The sequence below is a fragment of the Physeter macrocephalus genome, chromosome 6 (assembly GCF_002837175.3).
Source record: "Physeter macrocephalus isolate SW-GA chromosome 6, ASM283717v5, whole genome shotgun sequence".
NCBI lineage: Eukaryota > Metazoa > Chordata > Mammalia > Artiodactyla > Physeteridae > Physeter > Physeter macrocephalus.
Window position 1 is genome coordinate 7,076,155 of NC_041219.1, and position 18,742 is coordinate 7,094,896.

At 36.4% G+C, this 18,742-nt stretch overlaps 1 protein-coding gene across 1 annotated transcript in view; it reads right to left on the reverse strand.

Moving 5' to 3' along the window:
- PTPRR (protein tyrosine phosphatase receptor type R) overlaps window positions 1-18,742 on the reverse strand; it is a 261,921-nt gene that overhangs the window by 239,156 nt on the left and 4,023 nt on the right. The gene's annotated exons all lie outside the window — the stretch shown is intronic.

An 18,742-nucleotide genomic window follows, 5' to 3' on the forward strand; every position in this document is an offset into this window, starting at 1 on the left:
TCTTTTAGTTAGGAATTTCCTCCTTTATCTAAGCTCATGGTCGTAATACCCCGTTGAGCATCTCTTCTTGGATGTCCTAACTGTTTCTCAAATGACAACCACTTATATCATATTCAAGCTTTCTTCCCTTTAATAAACAGCATTTCACACAATTCTTATTTTATACTTCTTTTATCCTACCTATAATCAAATATGTGGAATTTTTAAGATACTTATAGACTACTTTAAGCTGACTAAGGGCAGGAATCTGAGTATATGCATTGTGGTAGTAGCTTCCAGTTGTGTAATGATATCCATTCTCTCCTTCTTACTTAGTAATATGGCCATCTAGATAAAGTAGTACATGCTCCTTTATTTCTTCTGTTAGGTAAATATCCACTGACTTGAATAACTTTTTCCTATTTGTCATTGGCCACAGGAAGAAACAGATAACATACACATGTGAGTCAAAAGAATATCACTAGGTCAAACACCAATTATAAAAGTAAATTTAAGACCTTCTGTATATGACGGTAAGCAGATTGAACACAACACAACATAGTAATGCCACCCACACTGTCCTAGCGACCCTAGGCACCACAGATTTTCCCTGGGTATGCCTATGGCAACAATAGCTGTACAAGTGCTGTCCTTAGAAGATTACTTCCCTCCTTTTATAAGAATTCTGGGGTGCCTAGAATTCTCACTGAATATTTATAGTAGAGGAATTGCTAGTTTTTACAGCTTTTTCCATCCATCAAGCCTCTGTGACCAGTATATATTTCTAGCACCTTCAGCAATCCTGTCTTACCAGTATGCTGTCAAATTTCACTTACAGATAGGAAGACAGGTTATTTTTTCAGTCAGCTCAAGTGCTTTCACCATGATGTAATAGTTTGGAAATCATTGGGTCCCAGGGACTTTAGGTTTTTACAGCATTCAAATCACAAATACATTTCACGTGAATTCTGGGATAGTCATATTGGACTGGCCAAAAATTTCGTTTGGGTTTTTCCTTAAGGTGTTACAGAAAACCCGAACGAGATTTTTGGCAAACCCAAGAGAAACTAGTCCTCATGTCTTCAATCCTGAGCACGCTGAATTGACTGTAACTTTTTTAAAAAAAGAAATCAAGCTACCATAATTTGCCAAAGATGATGATTGGACAGTGTGACCTTGAAATGACTGTAAACTTTGTTTCTCTGAATGAAATAAGAGTTCCTCAGATTTGGAAATGACATTGTCATTAGGAACATATGTAAATGAATATGGTTCTTCACTGTTAATATTCTTGCAGTTTTATTAATGGAGAATAGTGCTAAAATATTTTAGATGTATATTAACTTTCTGACCACAAATGTTTGTTTAGTATTTTACTAAAAGTAATTCACTAAATGATACTGTAGTGTCCTACAGCATTTCTATACTACAGGTGAAGTTTCCTCCCTCCCCTATTAAAGGACTGAGTCTGACATTGTGAAGAGCAACAATGACACAGTCACCTTGGGGTTAAGAAATAGAACACACATATTATTTTTATCCTAGTTGACTTTTTAAATACTCCTCATTTAAAGATGGTCCCTTGTTTCAGGAAAGGCATACTGCATACTTGAATGAATTTGGGTTTTTCACCTGAGGGACTGGCTCTTCTACCAAAAAGAGGAATCTATAACATTCAGTAGCATGGCAACTATATCTAACGTGATAGTGCTATCGAAATAGTCATGTTAATAAAAATTAACATGCAAAAAAAGCTTGCAAGTTTCGGGAAGCAAAAAAAAACCCATAGTAGGGGATGGCGAAGAATTTCACTAAGAAAGAGAAGCGGCTCAGAAGATCAGAGCATGCAGATTTATGAGGAGGGGAAAAATGAATGAAGAACTGAGAAAATTACACAGTTATCTTCAATCTTTCTTTTTTGTGGTATCAATCACAGAAAACCTTTTCAGAGCCACCTTATGTAAATAGAATAGGTGAGTCCAACTAACAAATGTCTCTTGTGCTAAAATTGGCCTATAGGGAAAGGTAAAAAAATCTAATTTTGAGTGCAGTTGAAACACAACTAAAATTTCCCAGCCCTATCCAGTCGTATATGTGAAAGGACTTAGTCCTGCTTTGTCCTTGAGTAATGAGAACCAAGATGGCAGCACAATATTAGGAACCCCACCATAGCCATTAGGGAAGAAAAAGTTTTCCAAAGTGTTGTGCTTAGATCCCTACATCAGAATTACCTAGGATATTAAGATGCAGATTCCCAGATCTTAGCCTAGAACTACCATAGCAGATCTCTGGATATGTAGCCTACAAATCTGGATTTCTAATTGAAATTTTCTCACATTCCAACCCTGAAGTTGAGGACCACCAAGCTAGTATCTGGAATAAGTTTTATTTTTTCTGTCTTCAAACGTTACCCCTCTATCATCACCTCCTTCACTTTGACATTATAAATATACTCAAGTAAACATTTTGGAAATGTTAAGATTGAGATGTCTATTCAATATCAAAGAGGAGATGTTGAATTAGAAATTTAATAAATGTTTAGTTTATGGTTGGAGAGAGAGAGAGATTAGTGTCATCCAATACAGATAAAATTTAAAGTCAAGTGACTGGAGATTGATTGAGAAGAGAAGAGTATATAGGACAGAACTCCTGGTAGAATTACAATATTTAGTGTCAAGGAGCTGAATGAAATGGAGCCAGCAAAGATAAATGAGAAGGAATGGTAGTAAAGTAGGAGGAAAACCAAGAAAGAGTAGTTCATAGAAGATTAAGAAAAAAAATGTTTTAGAACCTGTATGCATTATAGGGTCTTAGACAGAAGCAACTGAAAAATCAATCTTATAGTGATGTCTCTAGAAACTAGAATATAAATGGAATTTCCACGTGTTTCCATGCAAGCTAAGTCACACTGAAGACACGCTCATAGACTTAAAAAATTACAAGGCACATGGTGACTATTGCCATGAGAGATGGTCAGAAGATGGAGAAGTAGGAAGATTCTTATCTAAGAAAGAATAAATAAAAGAGAAAAATAAAGGGGCCTTCAAAATAAGTTAATTAAAACATCCAAAGAGATAAAAGAGAAAAATAAGAATAAGGGATTTGAGGAAAAGAGAACAGGCATGTTTCAATCCAAGTGGAAATTGTAGAAATGAAAAATATCATAATTGATGAAATGCAATATATGGGTTAGACAGTAGACTAGACACCACTGAATAGAGAATTGGTAAGTTGGAAAAATTTTGGTAATAATTCAGAAAGCAGCACAGAGAAATTAAGAGAGGAGATAAGAAAAAGAAGGTAAGAGATTGTAGTGGACTCTTCAGATGGGACACTAAGACCCATACCTACTGGCATTCATGCCCATTGAGAGTGAGCAAGATCTTGCTCTTGACTTACTTCTAACCAACAGGTGATGGGATGTCATTTAGCATTCCTGCTAAAAATGATGTGACTTCTGTGTTGCTGGGAAACTCCAGCTGACTTTGATGAAGCAAGTTGCCATGTTGGAGAGGTCCATGTGAAGAAGGAGGCTTCTAGCCAAAATCCAGAGAAGAACTGAGGCTCTCAGTTGCAACAACGACTGAGGAACTGAATCCTGCCAGCTATCATGTAAATGAGCTTGGAAGCTAGTCTTTCCTCAGTTGAGCCTTCTCCTAGGAGCCTAGTGCAGGCCAACACTTTAACTGAAGTCTTACGAGACACTTTGAAGCAGAAGTCTCAGTTAAGCCATGGCCAGATTTCTGAGTCACAGAAACTGAGAACTAATAAATATATATTGTTTTAATCTGATAAATTTCAGGGCAATTTGTCATGCAGCAACAGGACACTAATGCAGAAAGACTGAGTGATACTGAGGATAACATGATAGGTTGTAAAATACCTTTAATAGCATTGAAGACATGAAGCATTAGGAAAATTGAACATTTTACAAGATTTAAGGAGGAAAGTGATAATATAAAATTTATATTTCTCAAAAATTACTCGGGCTATACAAGAAAATGGATTGGGAGGAAGCAAGACTAAGTGCAAAGGTACCAGGCAAAATATTTTAGATGACAGGAGAATAGCCCAGACAAGGTGGCAGTAGAGGGACAAAGCAGAGACAAATTCCAGAAGTGTTAAGACATAGGAATTGACCAAAAAAAAAGGGGGGAATAAATTCAGTTATTGAGTTAATGTTGTAGGAAGGAACCAGCAGTAGATATTTAAGGATGATTCTATTTCTAGTCAGCAACCCAATGTATGGAGGTGCCCTTTACTGAGACAGAGAAATGTGATTCTGTGGTGCCTACAATATAAAGAAGCAGAAACATCTAGAAAGCAATTATGTTTATGTGGAACTCAGAAGAAAGTTCTGGACTAGAGATAAATACTTAAAAACCATAAGCATAGTAATGGAAAACTGAGTGCCTGAGTGAAGAGACTGCCTTGTGGAATGAGAAGAATTATGAGTCTGCAGCAAAGACCCAGAGGAGACCACATTTAAGGAGCAGCTGGAGGATGAAGAAGAAAAATTAGAGATTGTGGAAGTATGGAAGCCATGGGAAGAGTATACCAAGGATCTGTGACTGTCAGTGTCCAGTGTCACTGACAGTCTGAGAGTTCAAACAAGACAACCCTGAACACTTACATAGGATTTACTGATTTAAAATTCATCAGTGGACAGCTGAGTCTGGATATTCAGAGGACCAGATTCAACATGGAAAAGGTTTGGGGACAGCATTCTAGAAGCACAAAGCAAAGCACCCTCCCCGTTGAGTCCTTGAACAAAAGTAAAATAATTTTAAAGGGTTTAAAAGGGTATGAAAGATTCTGAGTCTGGGTAAGATGGAGCAAAAACACTCTGCCTTGTTGCTTACATTAAATAGAGCTATAAAACATGAACAAAATGCATAAAACAGCTATTTGAGAACTCTGGAAAGTAAACAGTAGCAGAGGGATTGGGGATGAAGAACAGAATTCAAAATTCCACAACATCAGCAGTAAGTTTACCATCTCCCCCTGCCCCCAGTATCCTCTAGCCAACCCATAGTGGACACCAAAGTGCAGACAAAGACATCTCCAGGAGAAAATAAATACAACACCATAATTTGTGGGATGCAGTTGAAGCAGTGCTTAGAGGAAAATTTATAGCATAAATGCTTATATTAGAATCTAAGCTTCCACTTTAAGAAATGAGAAAAAAGAAGAGCAAAATAAATGTAAACTATGCAGAGGAAAGAAACTTAAAAGTTAAAAGCAGAAATAATTACATTGAAAATAGGAAAACAATAGAGAAAATCAATGAGACAAAAGCTGATTCTTTGAAAAACATCAATAAATTGATAAAACTCTAGCAAGATTGACAAAGAAATACAGAAGACACAAATTACTAAAATCAGATGAAAGAAAATCACTAAATACCCAGTAGACATGAAAAGGATAAAAGGAGAATACTATGTACAATCCTTTGCATATACATTCAACAATTTAGATGAAATGACCAATTCCTCAAAACCCACAAACTAAAGAAACTCACCCAAGATGAAATACCTGACCTGAATTGTCCTAAAATTATAAAAGAAATTGAACTCCTACTTAAATTTTTTTTCTGAAAAAGAAATCTTCAGGATCAAATAGTTTCACTGGTAAATTTAAACATTTAAAGAAAAAATTAACTTCAATTCCAAACAACCTCTCCCAGAAAATAGAAGAGAAGGGCACACTCCCCAAGTCATTTATGAGGCCAAAATTACTCTGATAACAAAACAAGAAAAAGTCAGTACTAAAAAAAAAAACAAACTATAGACAAATATCACTCATGAATACAGATGCAAAACTCCTCAAGAAAGTATTAGCAAATTGAATGCAGAAATATAAAGGATAACACACCATAACCAAGTAGGTATTATCCTGGGAATTTAAGGCTGCTTCAATATTTGAAAACCAATCAATGTAATCCATCATATTGACAGTCTAACAAAGGAAAACCACGTCATACCAATTGATGCAGAAAAAGCATTTGACAAAATTCACATCAACGCATAGTAAAAAAGTTAAGCAAACTAGAAATAGAAGGGAACTTCTTCAACCTTGTAAAAGGCACCTGCACAAAACCCCACAGCTAACATTAGGTTTAATGGTGAAAGACTAAATGCTTCCTTCCCTTAAGATAGAGGGCAAGGCAAGTATGATACTCTTAACACTTCTATACAATGCTGTACTGAATGAAAGTCCTAGTTACTGCCATAAAACAAAGAAAAGAAGTAAAAGGCATACATATTGGAGAAGAAGAAACAAAATTGTTCTATTTGCAGATAGCATGACTGTCTCTGTATAAAATCCTAAGGAACTCATCAAAATTTTTGTAGATCAGGTGAGTTTAGCAAGTTAATAGAATATAATGTCAACCTATGAAAATCAATGGCATTTTCTAAGCTAGCAATGTACAATTCAAAACTGAAATTTCAACAAACCTACAACAGTTGCAAAAAATAAAATATTTAGGTATAATTCTAACAAAACATGTACAGGATATATATACTGAAAACTACAAAATGCTGCGAAAGTAAAACAAGAAGACCTGAATAAAAAGACAGACATACTGTGTTCATGAATTGGAAGACTCTACATAATGAGGATGGTAATTATCCCCAATTACAATAAAAATTCAAGCAGAATTATATATATATAATATACATAATTATATACAATACATATTATATATAATTTTATATGTATATAATATATATATATATAAGAGAGAGATTGATTCTAAAATAGAATAGCTGCAACAATTTTTAAAATGAAGAATAATAAAGGTGGCAGAATAATACTGCCCAATTCTGACTTAAATAGTAAGTAATTAGTAATCAATATAGTGTGGTATTAGAAAAGAAAGAGGTACATAAATCAATGGAACAAAATAGAGTTCAAAAATAGATCCTGAAAAAAATTTCATCACTTGATTTTTGACAAAGATGCAAAAACAATAAAAGATAATCTTTTCAAAATGATATTGGAACTATAGGACAACTGTTCACAACAAAATGAATCTTTACACAAAATGAATCTTTGAGTTCATACAAAAATGAACTCAAAAAGGATCACAGATTTAAACACACAATGTATGACTATAAAACTTAAAAAAAAACTTTTAGTAGAAAATATAGGAGAAAATTTGTATAACTAGGGTTAGGCAAAGAGTTCTTAGATATGACACCAAAATCACAATCCATAAGGGAAAAAATTGATAAATTGGACTGCAGCAAAATTAAAAAGTTTTGCTCTGTGAAAGACACTGATAAGAGAATAAAACAGCAAGCTACACAGTGGGAGACAATTGCAAATCACATATCCAACAAAGGACTAATAATGAGAAAAAATAAAGAACTCGAAAAACTCAACAGTTAAGAAAACAAACCAATTTTTAAAAAATGGGCTAAAGGTTTGAACAGACACATTATTAAAGATACATGAATGGCAAATAGGCACATGAATATTTGCCCAGTAAGGAAATGCATATTAACACTGTGACATGATACCACCACATACCTCTTAGAATTGCTAAAATGAAAAATACTAACAATACTCAGTAAACAAATTTTTGTAGCAGCTGTATTCATAATTGCTCTCAAATGGAAACAACTTAATTGTCCTTCAATGGATGAATGGAAAACAAACTTATATATCTAGATAATGGAATATTGTTCATTAATTGAAAAAAAATGAACTATTGATGCTCAGAACAACTTGGATGAATCCCAAAGGCATTAGGCTGAGTAAAGGAAGACAGTTGCAAAAAGTCTCATGATTCCATTTACAGAACATTCTTGAAAAGAAAAAAAACTAGTGATGGAGGACAGATGAATAGTTATTAGGGTTTATCGGTTGAGAAGCAGGGAGATTGCATTAAGGAGTTTTTTGGGGCGATTGAACTTTTCTGTATTGTGATTACATGAATCTATATATGTGCTAAAATTCATAGAACTATATACACAAAAAAAGTCTATAGATTATGCTTTGTTATGTTTTGTAAGCTACTTTTTTCATTCAAAACTGTATCAGAACATCTTTTTTCATCACTAAATAGAAATCTATCTCATTAACAAATGATTGATAAATGTATAGAAAGTAGTTTCAGTGTCTGTGTGTAGGAGAAAGCTAGATTTAATTGAATTGAGGATCAAGTGGGAGACAAATGAGAAACAACACATACGACAACTTTTGCAACCAGCTTGGGTGTGATACGACAATCACAGTGTGTTATCAGGAAGGGAAGGAGGGTTGAGGGATTTTTTTTCAAGATAGAAGAGACCTGAGTACATTCAACCCTTAAAGGGAAGGAGCTAGTTGAGAAGGAGTGGTTGAAAATACAGGAGAAAGCAGATGGATAATCTGCAGACTGAGCTCCCCCAGAAGATTTGAGGAGGTGGGATCCGGAGCACAGGCAGGGGGGTGAGGTTTGGATTGCAGGGAGGTATTTCTTCCATTATAATATGGGGATAAGGCAGAGGCGGGAAAATGAAGGATGTTAATGGGTTTGGTGGTGGAAGTTGAGCAAGTTTTCTTCTGATAGCTTCTATCTTCTCTGTGGAGAAAGGAATGAATCATAAGAGAGAGGACGAGGTAAGAAGGACTGGAGGTTCCAGGAGAACGGAGAAGGATTGAAACAGTTCTTGTAAAGAATGAGAGAGAAAGTTGATATGAGATGTATAGTAGGATTCCTCATCTTCACTGAGCGCTCAGTGACAATTTTCTCCACTTCTAAGGGACAGAGCGTCTCTCACAGAATGTTTAGTGAATAGCTTGTCAAAGATACTTATCTGCATTTAAAATAAAAGTACGTTTATCATAGGAGGAACATTTACATAAGAAAAACCAGTTTTGATGTTCACAAAATTCCACAATTGAAATTTCATTCTGGATATGACCTTGATAATCTCCGAAGAGATCTTCAACAAAGGAAAGAGAAATGTATAAAATTACAATGTTAAATCTGAGTACATATGATTCATTATTTCAAATTCAATGTTGGTAATTCCTAGATGCACAAGGTAGAATGGCCTTGCATACACCCTGTCAGAATAAATCCTTGTATTGCAGGTGTTTAAATCAATGTTAGTGACTTGTGAAAGGAACAAAAGGACGAAACAGTGGTCACCAAAGAGACTTGAAAAAGTGAACAATCAAAAAAGGGCAACTTTGTTCTCTGATTATTTTGTAAAAGGACAATCATTGTTTTTCAAGGATTGCCAGTACTTTCTTCTCTAGAAAGGAGATATAAGTGGATAACATCAAGGAAGTCCCTTGGGAATTCTACATGTGTGACAACTGAGGTCTGTTAGAATAACCTCTCAGGTATAACATGTGCTCACTCCTACTAGTCTTAATAGCAAATTATGTCAGTGTTCTGAAAGACTCCACTATGGCTCTGTCTGTATATAAAGCTAATTTTGTAAAATTCAGTTTGTGTGTCTTAGTTATGTTCTTACAACATACGTTATATGTATGTATGCATATATTTATATGTGTACACATTTGTCTTGTATCCTGACACCAAACAACCAATTTGACAAAAAAAAAAGTACATCTTCAGACCAGTAATTCTGTCATAAAAAGTAAAATAAAATATGTTTCTAAAAGATAACAAATACGAATTTTAATTGAATTTAATTGAATTATAATTATATTTATGAAAATTGTAAACAATCATGGGCCCTCCAAAAAAGAGCCTGTTATTGAAAGAACACCTCCCTCCAGAAATGTTTTTCCTAAAATCTAGTCTATGCACTGGTTTCTAGGATGTGAAAATATAATCCTGTGAGGAAGCTCTGCATCTTCTTCTGATATTATTTAAATGCTTCACAGGTTTGGCCAGTGATGTATCTAGTATATCTAAAATAAAAATAAGAAGCGAACACCAAAGTAACTATTCTTATTTTTATAGAGCTGACTCTATTCTTCTCCAAGTAGGAAAGGCCCTGAATCCTACAAGAATAAGGAATGATTTTAATTAAGGCATCTTGTAAACTCTTCCTGCATGTTCTTTGATATAAACACTCCTTCACATTTCCTCAAATATTCCATTAGAAAATGTGGCTCCTACGCTCACTTACAGCCCACTGTAACTACTCTGGGTGACCCTCAATTGTTCCTATTTATCTCTTCCATCCAAAGTTGAGCTGCACAGTGGAGAACTCTATCTGGGAGTCACAGAATGGAAAAATCTGTGTCTGCCATGTGCAAAATTACAATGAAAGGGTTTCATGTTTCCTGGGTTTTGCCCAGCTTTAATAGCATTATATTTCATCTGATAAATGTATTACAGAGTGAAACATAATACAATTAGGACAGCATCCTTTGGGGCAGCGTGACTAGACATAAGTCATAAAGAAGAAATGGGTTAAGACCACTGGCCTCGGACCCTGCTGAGTGAGACTTATGTTGGCTCAGACAGAAGCAGTCAGATGCGCCCCAGTTCCTGAAGAACTGAGTTGGAGGATGCCTGGAGGAGAGGTTGACAGGATTGGACGCTACTATCTCTTAAATTTCACAGCCATTAAGAGAAGATCTTTGTCAAGATATGCCCTCTGGGAAATGCAGAATTGGGGAAAAGTGATCATATGGTTATAAAGCTGAGAAACACTAGCCTTGCAGAAATCATAGGAATTGCATTCCAAATGCACTTACTGAATGATGAAGCACCAAGTACATTTGTAAGATCTAATTTTTGTGCCTCATTGTTATGCAAACAGTTAAAATATTACTATTTATAAATAGTTACAGGAATTATAAAATATGACCATCATTTTTATAGTAGAGTTCTCCAGATGACTTAAAAGCCTGACTCCACTGCAGGACAAAGAAAAAGAAATATCTATTTTAAGAATAATTCTCGTAGTAGATTAGGAATTATATTAAAATATAGCAAGATGAATATTAGAACATATAAAAAATTACAATATTGTCATAGCAATGATACTACAGAGACATAAAGGCCCGAATATTAGGGCAAGAGGAGGGTGAGGAAGGAGGTCCACAGTGGCCACTTGAAGAGATCCCTGACCTAGTATCCTTTGCCCGCATTTAGGGATTTGAGGGGCACTTGGTAGGCCCCTCAGGTCAACACTTCTACTCCATCCTGTCCTAGTTCCTTCATCCATCACTTGAAATTAATGCCACTGGTCTAAGGTACTGCTTTCTCATGGGTCTTTGGAAAAAATGAACATTGGCTAGGGAAAGACCATCCAATTAACAGCTATTTTTATCAGGAGTAGATCAGTGTGTCACATCTCTTCTAAAATACAGCTAGTTGAGGAGAGACCTCTCCTGCAATGGGAAGCAAGAACTACAGACTTTAATCGGGGTGGAGAGGAAGGAGAAAGTAGGAGGTTGAGGTTCAGCCTGAGCACACGGCGCCAGAGGGTGAATGTCAAGACATCAAGGGTAGGGGTGGGCGGTTGCCAGCAGTGGGGGCTGATTGCAGGCTGAAGTATGGGAGACCGGAGGCACCTCTGCTTCAGGCACAGGGCAGGACTGGCCTGCAGGCATGGACTCTGCACCCGCTGAGAATTTATGGTCGACTCAGCAGAATATAACACTAGGGAAGGCAGGATGCCTGATCCCCAGAATGCATGTGTGGAAACTGATTTCATGAAGCCTATACCCTCCCCTGCCACACACACACACCAAAGGTATGTGGACAGGGCTCTCAAAGTGGAGTATGCAAACCATGCAATGCACAGGGTTTTCAAGGTGTCCGTGGACATGGAGAGGGTTCAGCATTAGAAGTGGGATATTTGGACTCCTGTTGGATGTTGTGAGTTCAGATAGCTTGTAGAGTGAGACAGCAGGAGGGATGATACTAGAAATCCTACCCAAACCCTAAGACTAAGAGATACTTTACCAGGAAGAGGGTTGCCCATGACTGCAGTGCCTCTGGCGGCTAAAGGATTTTTTTCTCTTAGATTCTCCACTTTGGAAAACAGCATTTATTTCCTCCCACACAAACTTGCTAATTATGAGCATTTTTAAATTTATAAGGCAAAGGTTCTACAAGGATTTTTTTTAATGGAGGCATGCAAATCAGATTTTCATGGCAGGCACTCTTCACAAAAGAAGGCTTTAGAGTGATTTTCTTTTTAGTGGGCTGATAAGTCAATGTGCACGTTTCTTCCTTTTCAAGTATGGAACCTGAAATATAGGACCAATGAAAGTTTTCACATGCTAATATGATAATTCTTACAACTACTAGCCATTGAATGTATTCAGTGTTGCAGCCCCCATGCTGTGGGCCCTTAGGAATTAGCTCTTTAAATCCTTAAACCACCTTACGAGGTAGTTACTATGTTATTAGCCTTTTTTTTCTGATAAGAAAAGGGACGTACAGAGAATTTAAATAGTAAACAGCAGAGATGGGATTCAAGCCCCGGCAGTCAGATTCTAGAACTTTTTTATTTTTACTATGCTACATGAGTTAGAGTGTATTTTTGCTGTTTCTGTAGTACAAGCATGTCATTTCAAACAAACTTTCCATCCTAAAGGGTGAGATGATTATCTTATATAAGGCACTTGGGATAGAGTGCAGCACATCATAGGGACTTAGGAAATAGTCCTTTGTATTTTCCTTCTTTTCTTATAAGGAAATCTATTTGTTTCTTCCCTATAAAGTATAACGTTTATCTTGATAGGAGACCCTTTTATTATATTTTCATAGCTTCAGTTAATGGCCAGATTTAGGAATTACAGAGAGATTTGGGGGAGAGGTGAACTGGGATGGGGGAAGGATGTCAAACTATTTTATTGAGGGGCTTGGTGGGGGATATTGAGGAAGGGCTGGGAGAATGAGATCTGACGTCTTAGGCTTGGCCAGGCTCTCTCCAGCCTCTCAGTGGCCAAAAGCAATAGGTGGATGTTTTGGAGCTTCACAGTCCATCACAAACCTGCTCATTTAGTAAGGCTCACGCCAAAGGTAGAGGAAAACTATGCAGATAAGATCAAATTGAAGAAATGATTTGAATCCAGAATCTCTCTCGGGCATGCATGCTTCTCCAGCATTGGCTCAAACACAAAAAGAATGAGAAATTGCTCCAAGATACTAGTTGACCATTTAGCATCTGACCTCTCCCACCCCTAGTCAAATAATACCTAACACTTAAATGGCACTTACTAAGACAGCACAGTTTATTTTACATTACATTATCCTCTTTAACACACAACAACAACCCTACAGCTGTAGAGTACCTGATCTCCATTTTAAAAAGAGGAAATTGAGACTTGGAAAGATTAAGTTGGCCTAAATTACAGAGATAGTAAGTGATCATGCCTGGATTTGAGCTGGACCACCATATACATGCTCTTAACTACTACCTTATTCTGCTAAAAGTCATCTAAAAATATGGCATTTTCTCCTTTATTTCAATTTTCTTTTTACTTCTCTGCTTACGCTATTTCATTTTCTTCCAGGGAGAATAAGAACACTGTCTTGAATCAACAAGACCAAGAAGTTGAACTACTTTAACTTAAAACCACACCTTTATATTGATGGATTGATGGCCTTTCAAACTAACTCATCATGATGTTTGGCATACTTTGTATTCAGCATCTTTCCCAGGTAAGTGAAAGTAACCCCAGTGATGGGAGCTGACTCTGTGCAGTTATGGGCATTGCTTCATGTCCCCTCTAGTCTTCATCTGGAACTGGATCATTACTGCAGTGAAATAGCTGTAGGGTCTTATTATACACATGTTGCTGCACAGGCCAGTAAATCACTGTGAGACACTCTTACTCTGTGCTCATTTATTGATTTTTTCCAAAGAATCAGTAGTTTAGGGCTGCCTTAAGCCATTCTGCAAATTTAAGTCAGCATATGTACATTGCTTCAGGTCTGAACTAAGAAAAAAAATAATTCATATCCCCACTGAACTTGGCATCTACTTCAGTGCAATTAGACATATTGATCTAGACGTATTGCTTCACGTAAACAATTAGTTTTGTTTTGTTGTTGGTCCATGTGGCTGCAATTTTAATGGATATCAACATCTTAATAAATTGAAGTCAAATGAGATTTGATTATGAGAAAAGCCATTATGAATAAAAAATTATTTAAATGGAAAGTGCTCATATTCATAATATAAATTTGCTAATTGTCATTCTGTGGCAAGTATCATCTCAATAATAGACACTTACAGTTACGTTATTTGGTTAATAAGCATTAGGAAATTTGATCTTAAAATAATATATTACCATTACATTTTTTCAGGCTATTAAAATCCCTTTTGTTGGGAAACATCAGTGCTCCTCTAAGTGTGTCAGCATTTGTCTAAGTACTTTGAAGATGAAGAATGCACTCATGGCCAAGTGGGATGTTTCAAAATCGTCTTTTAAAGGGAAAAATGGCTTTCTCTACCTTTTGAATCAGACTTTACAGAGAGCTTTTAAGAGATTTAACAATAAACTTACCATGAAACATAACATCCATGTTATCAATAATACTAATGGCAATAAATGAGCCTTTGACGTGTGATCCCATCATCTCATAAAAAGTGACTTTTTATAATTCGTAAACCAGTCTCCATTCTTCAGGTATAAGCATGGCTCCCATAAAAATTGTTTATGGTTTTACAAAGATTTTGTCTATATATAAAGAGACAGAAAAAAAATGTATAAAACCATCCAAATACTCAGAAATTTTCTGTGATCGTTTGTTTTCTGTTTGGGGGAATTAAGGGAGGGTTGGATTATTTTTGGTCTCTGTTTATTGAACCCACTGCCTCACACTCCCACCTGATTTCGAATGTGTAAGTGGCTCATGTTTGTTATTACAAGGTAGCTGGTAACCAATCAGTAATCAGAGTCAGGGGTTCTGGGTCCATTCCTTAGTGCAAAACTATCATGCTATGTACCTTACCTAATTCTTTGGTCTCTTTAAAATAAAGACATTCATCTCATTCCCATCCTGAAGTAGTACTAGAATATCATATAGGAATGTCTATCTATCTAGGAGGAGTTCAACAAACAACTCCACTACAATGAGCATCATGCCTGTAGAACACAAACTTACCTTAAACAGACTATGTTTAAATGAAAGCTTTTCTGCCCCATTTCCACTTCTTTGTAACCAATAAATGTAAATTGGATTGAAAGAGCAGTAGTAAAGTCATTTCTACTCTTTATGATCATCAAAATGAGATACAATCTGTCAATATAAATTAATCATAATTTATTTTGTCTAATACATCCTGAATATGTTTAGTCATTCATTCAACATTTATTGATGGTGTACTAGATAACAAGCACAGTTCTATGTTATTGGTACATAGAGATAAAAGCTACAATTCTGTTATTGTCCTCAAAATTTTTAAATATTCAGGTTAAGTGCATTAATAGAGAAATATACAGGGTCTAAAAGGAAAACCTAGGAAAGCTATTTGAATGAGGTGGGGTGTCACAGGAGGGGTTCTCAAAGTAGGCAATGACCAAGATTTGAAGTTGGAGAAAAAGTTATCTAGAAAAAGAAGGAGAGTTGGGTATTTAAGATAAATAGAACAGTATGTGAAACGGATGAGAGGCATGGCAAACCAAAAGAAATTTTCTCTTAGTATGATAATAGTGTGCAAAGCAGAACATGATGACAGGAAATAAAGATGGAGTTAGTAAAAGATTTTCCCATGCTAGTAAGTTTGGGTTTATTCTAAGAGAAAAGGAAAGAGCTGTATTAGAGAATCTTACAAAGAAAGAATGTGATCGGGTATGCTTTTTCAAGTTTTACCTCTGATATCATTATGAAGGATGGATTTGATGGTAGGTTATTGTGAAATACTATATGAGAAATAAGGACCTAGCACAAGGCAGTGATGTGGACATGGAAAGTGGAGAAGAGTTGGTGAGCAGACTTGGTGACCTTTTGGATGAAAACAGCAAAGGTAGGGTACAAATTGCGAACTTTCAAAGATGTGAACGTGCCCCTGTATGCCAGCCAGCTGTTGTATTGTACTACTGTACTTTTCAAGGTACTGTACTGTAAAATTTTAAATGTTTTCTTTATTTTTTGTGTTTGCTTTTTATGTATTATTTGTGTGAAAAGTATTATAAACCTATTACAGGACAGTACTATAAACCTATTTCAGTACAGTACTATATAGCCGATTGTGTTAGTTGGGTACCTAGGCTAACTTTGTGGAACTTTCGAACAAATTGGACTTACCAACATGCTCTTGGAATGGAACTCGTTCATATGTAGGGGACTTACTGTATACATGCACCTATGCCGCAAATGCCAAAGAAGTAGACAGGTTTGTCCTAGTGCCTTAAACCCTGCTTGTAAATGAGCTGTATGAATCCTTTCATATAACTATAGCCATTCCCATTTGTACAAAGAATTTTACTAAGAAGTAAAAATATAGCCAACCAGCAAGGCATTTGGGCTGTATAGCATCTGGCAATCAGTTGGAAGGACTTTGCCACTGAGTTTATAAGTAGTTCAAGCTCACCCCCAGTTGCCCTTCAATTCCCAAAGTAGCAAAGTCTGTTTGAGATGGTATGTCCCCTGGGCATGTAAGACTCCTGGGTAGCAACCTGAGTTTTGGATAAATGAGCTCTGCTGAAGTTCATGCTGGAAGTGGCTAAGCTGACAAGGTGACCTGCATGAGTGCCAAGAAGAAACTAAATGCAAAGAGAGGAGACCAGAAATATTACTGTGTTGTTTTTATTTGTTCAATGTATTTATTTAATCTTTAGGAGTTTTATGCCAGGCACTACTCCCCACCCCCAGTGCTAGGCTGGGCAGAATCTGCAGTAGAAACAGCAGTAAACAAAACAGACAAATACCTCTGCCTTCAAGTTACTTATATTTTAATGGGGAGAGGGGGAACCACATTAACAAACTAAATAAGTAAAATATTTGGTATGATAGATGGTGAAAGACCTCTGGTAAAAGAAAAGTAAAGCAGGAGCAGCACTATTTACAATAGCCAAGACATGGAAACAACCTAAATGCCCATCAACAGGTGAATGGATAAAGAAGATGTGGTACCTATATACAATGGAATATTACCCAGCCATAAAAAAGAATGATACAATGCCATTTGCAGCAAAATGGATGGACCTAGAAACTACCATACTAAGTGAAGTAAGTCAGAAAGAGAAAGACAAACACCATATGATATCACTTATATGTGGAATCTGAAACACGACACAAATGAACACATCTACAAAACAGAAACAGATTCACAGACATAGAGAACAGACTTGTGGTTGCCAAGGGGGAGAGGGGTGGGGGAGGGAAGGACTGGGAGTGTGGGATTAGCAGATGCAAACTATTATATATAGAATGGATAAACAACTAGGTCCTACTGTATAGCACAGGGAACGATATTCAATGTCCTGTGATAAACCAGAAAGGAAAAGAATATGAAAAAGAATATATATGCAAAATTGAGTCACTTTACTGTACAGCAGAAATTAACACAACATTGTAAATCAACTATTCTTCATAAAATTAATTTAAAAAGTAAAGCAGGGAAGGGGTATCAGAGGGTTTTTTGGGGGTGGGATATGAAATATTAATTAGGATAGCCAGTGAGGGCTTCACTGAGAAAGTAACCCTTGAGCAAAGACCTAAAATTGAGGGATTAAGCCATGGAAATACAGAGAAAGGATAGTTCAGGCAAAGAAATAAACAAAACTTTTTTGGGAGGTGGACAAGTGTCTGGCATCTTCTTGGAATAGGAAGTAGACTACTGTAGCTGGAGAGAGACAAAAAAGAGGAAAGCAGTGAGAGATATCAGAGAGGTAATGGGGGGAGAGAACAGAGTAGAACTTGGGCCAGTGTAAGGACTTTGTTGAGTGATTTGGAACAGGAAAAACCAATTCGGGAGTTCTAAGGGACTCTTCTTTGAGAAAAGACATCTTAAAACATATTTTCCTATCCGTCTACCCTTTCTTTTGAGGGTGGTGTTTCTGCAAATGACTTCCCTGATCCTCTTGATCCCATAGGAACTCTTCCCTCTTAAAGACTAGAGAAACTGACTATGCACTTCTCTGAGAATGAACAGGCATCTTCAGAAGATATACTGAAGGTAGTCTCTGTGCCATCCAGAAAGGCCAATAGTAAGAACAATGTAGAAATTTGAAAGAACCTTTTCCAGAGCTTGACGAGAGAGTAATCCATTGACATCAGCTTCTACGTCTTATTAGCTGTTCAACAGGAAAAAGAAAGCTTTCACATGATAATTTTCAAGATATCCCAAGACAGTCACTCCTTTGCAACTAAAATACTACCTGATAAATATCATCTCCTGAAACAGAATATAGTTCTTTGGGCAAAGAAAGAGAAGAAACACTGAAGAAAAGCTTTCTATGGCTCTTCCACATAATATTTTTGCCATCCATATTATTGGGTAGCTTTTAGCTTCCTTCTTGGATACTCCTGTAGTGGTCTTTTCAACAGAAGTTTATACATTATGTTGGTTCACAGAAAGGTAAAGAATGGCATGGGTAGAAGACCTAAATAGACATTTCTCCAAAGAAGATATACAGATTGCCAACAAACACATGAAAGAATGCTCAACATCATTAATCATTAGAGAAATGCAAATCGAAACTACAATGAGGTCTCACCTCACACCAGTCAGAATGGCCATCATCAAAAAATCTACAAACAATAAATGCTGGAGAGGGTGTGGAGAAAAGGGAACCCTCTGGCACTGCTGGTGGGAATGTTAATTGATACAGCCACTATGGAGAACAGCATGGAGGTTCCTTAAAAAACTAAAAATAG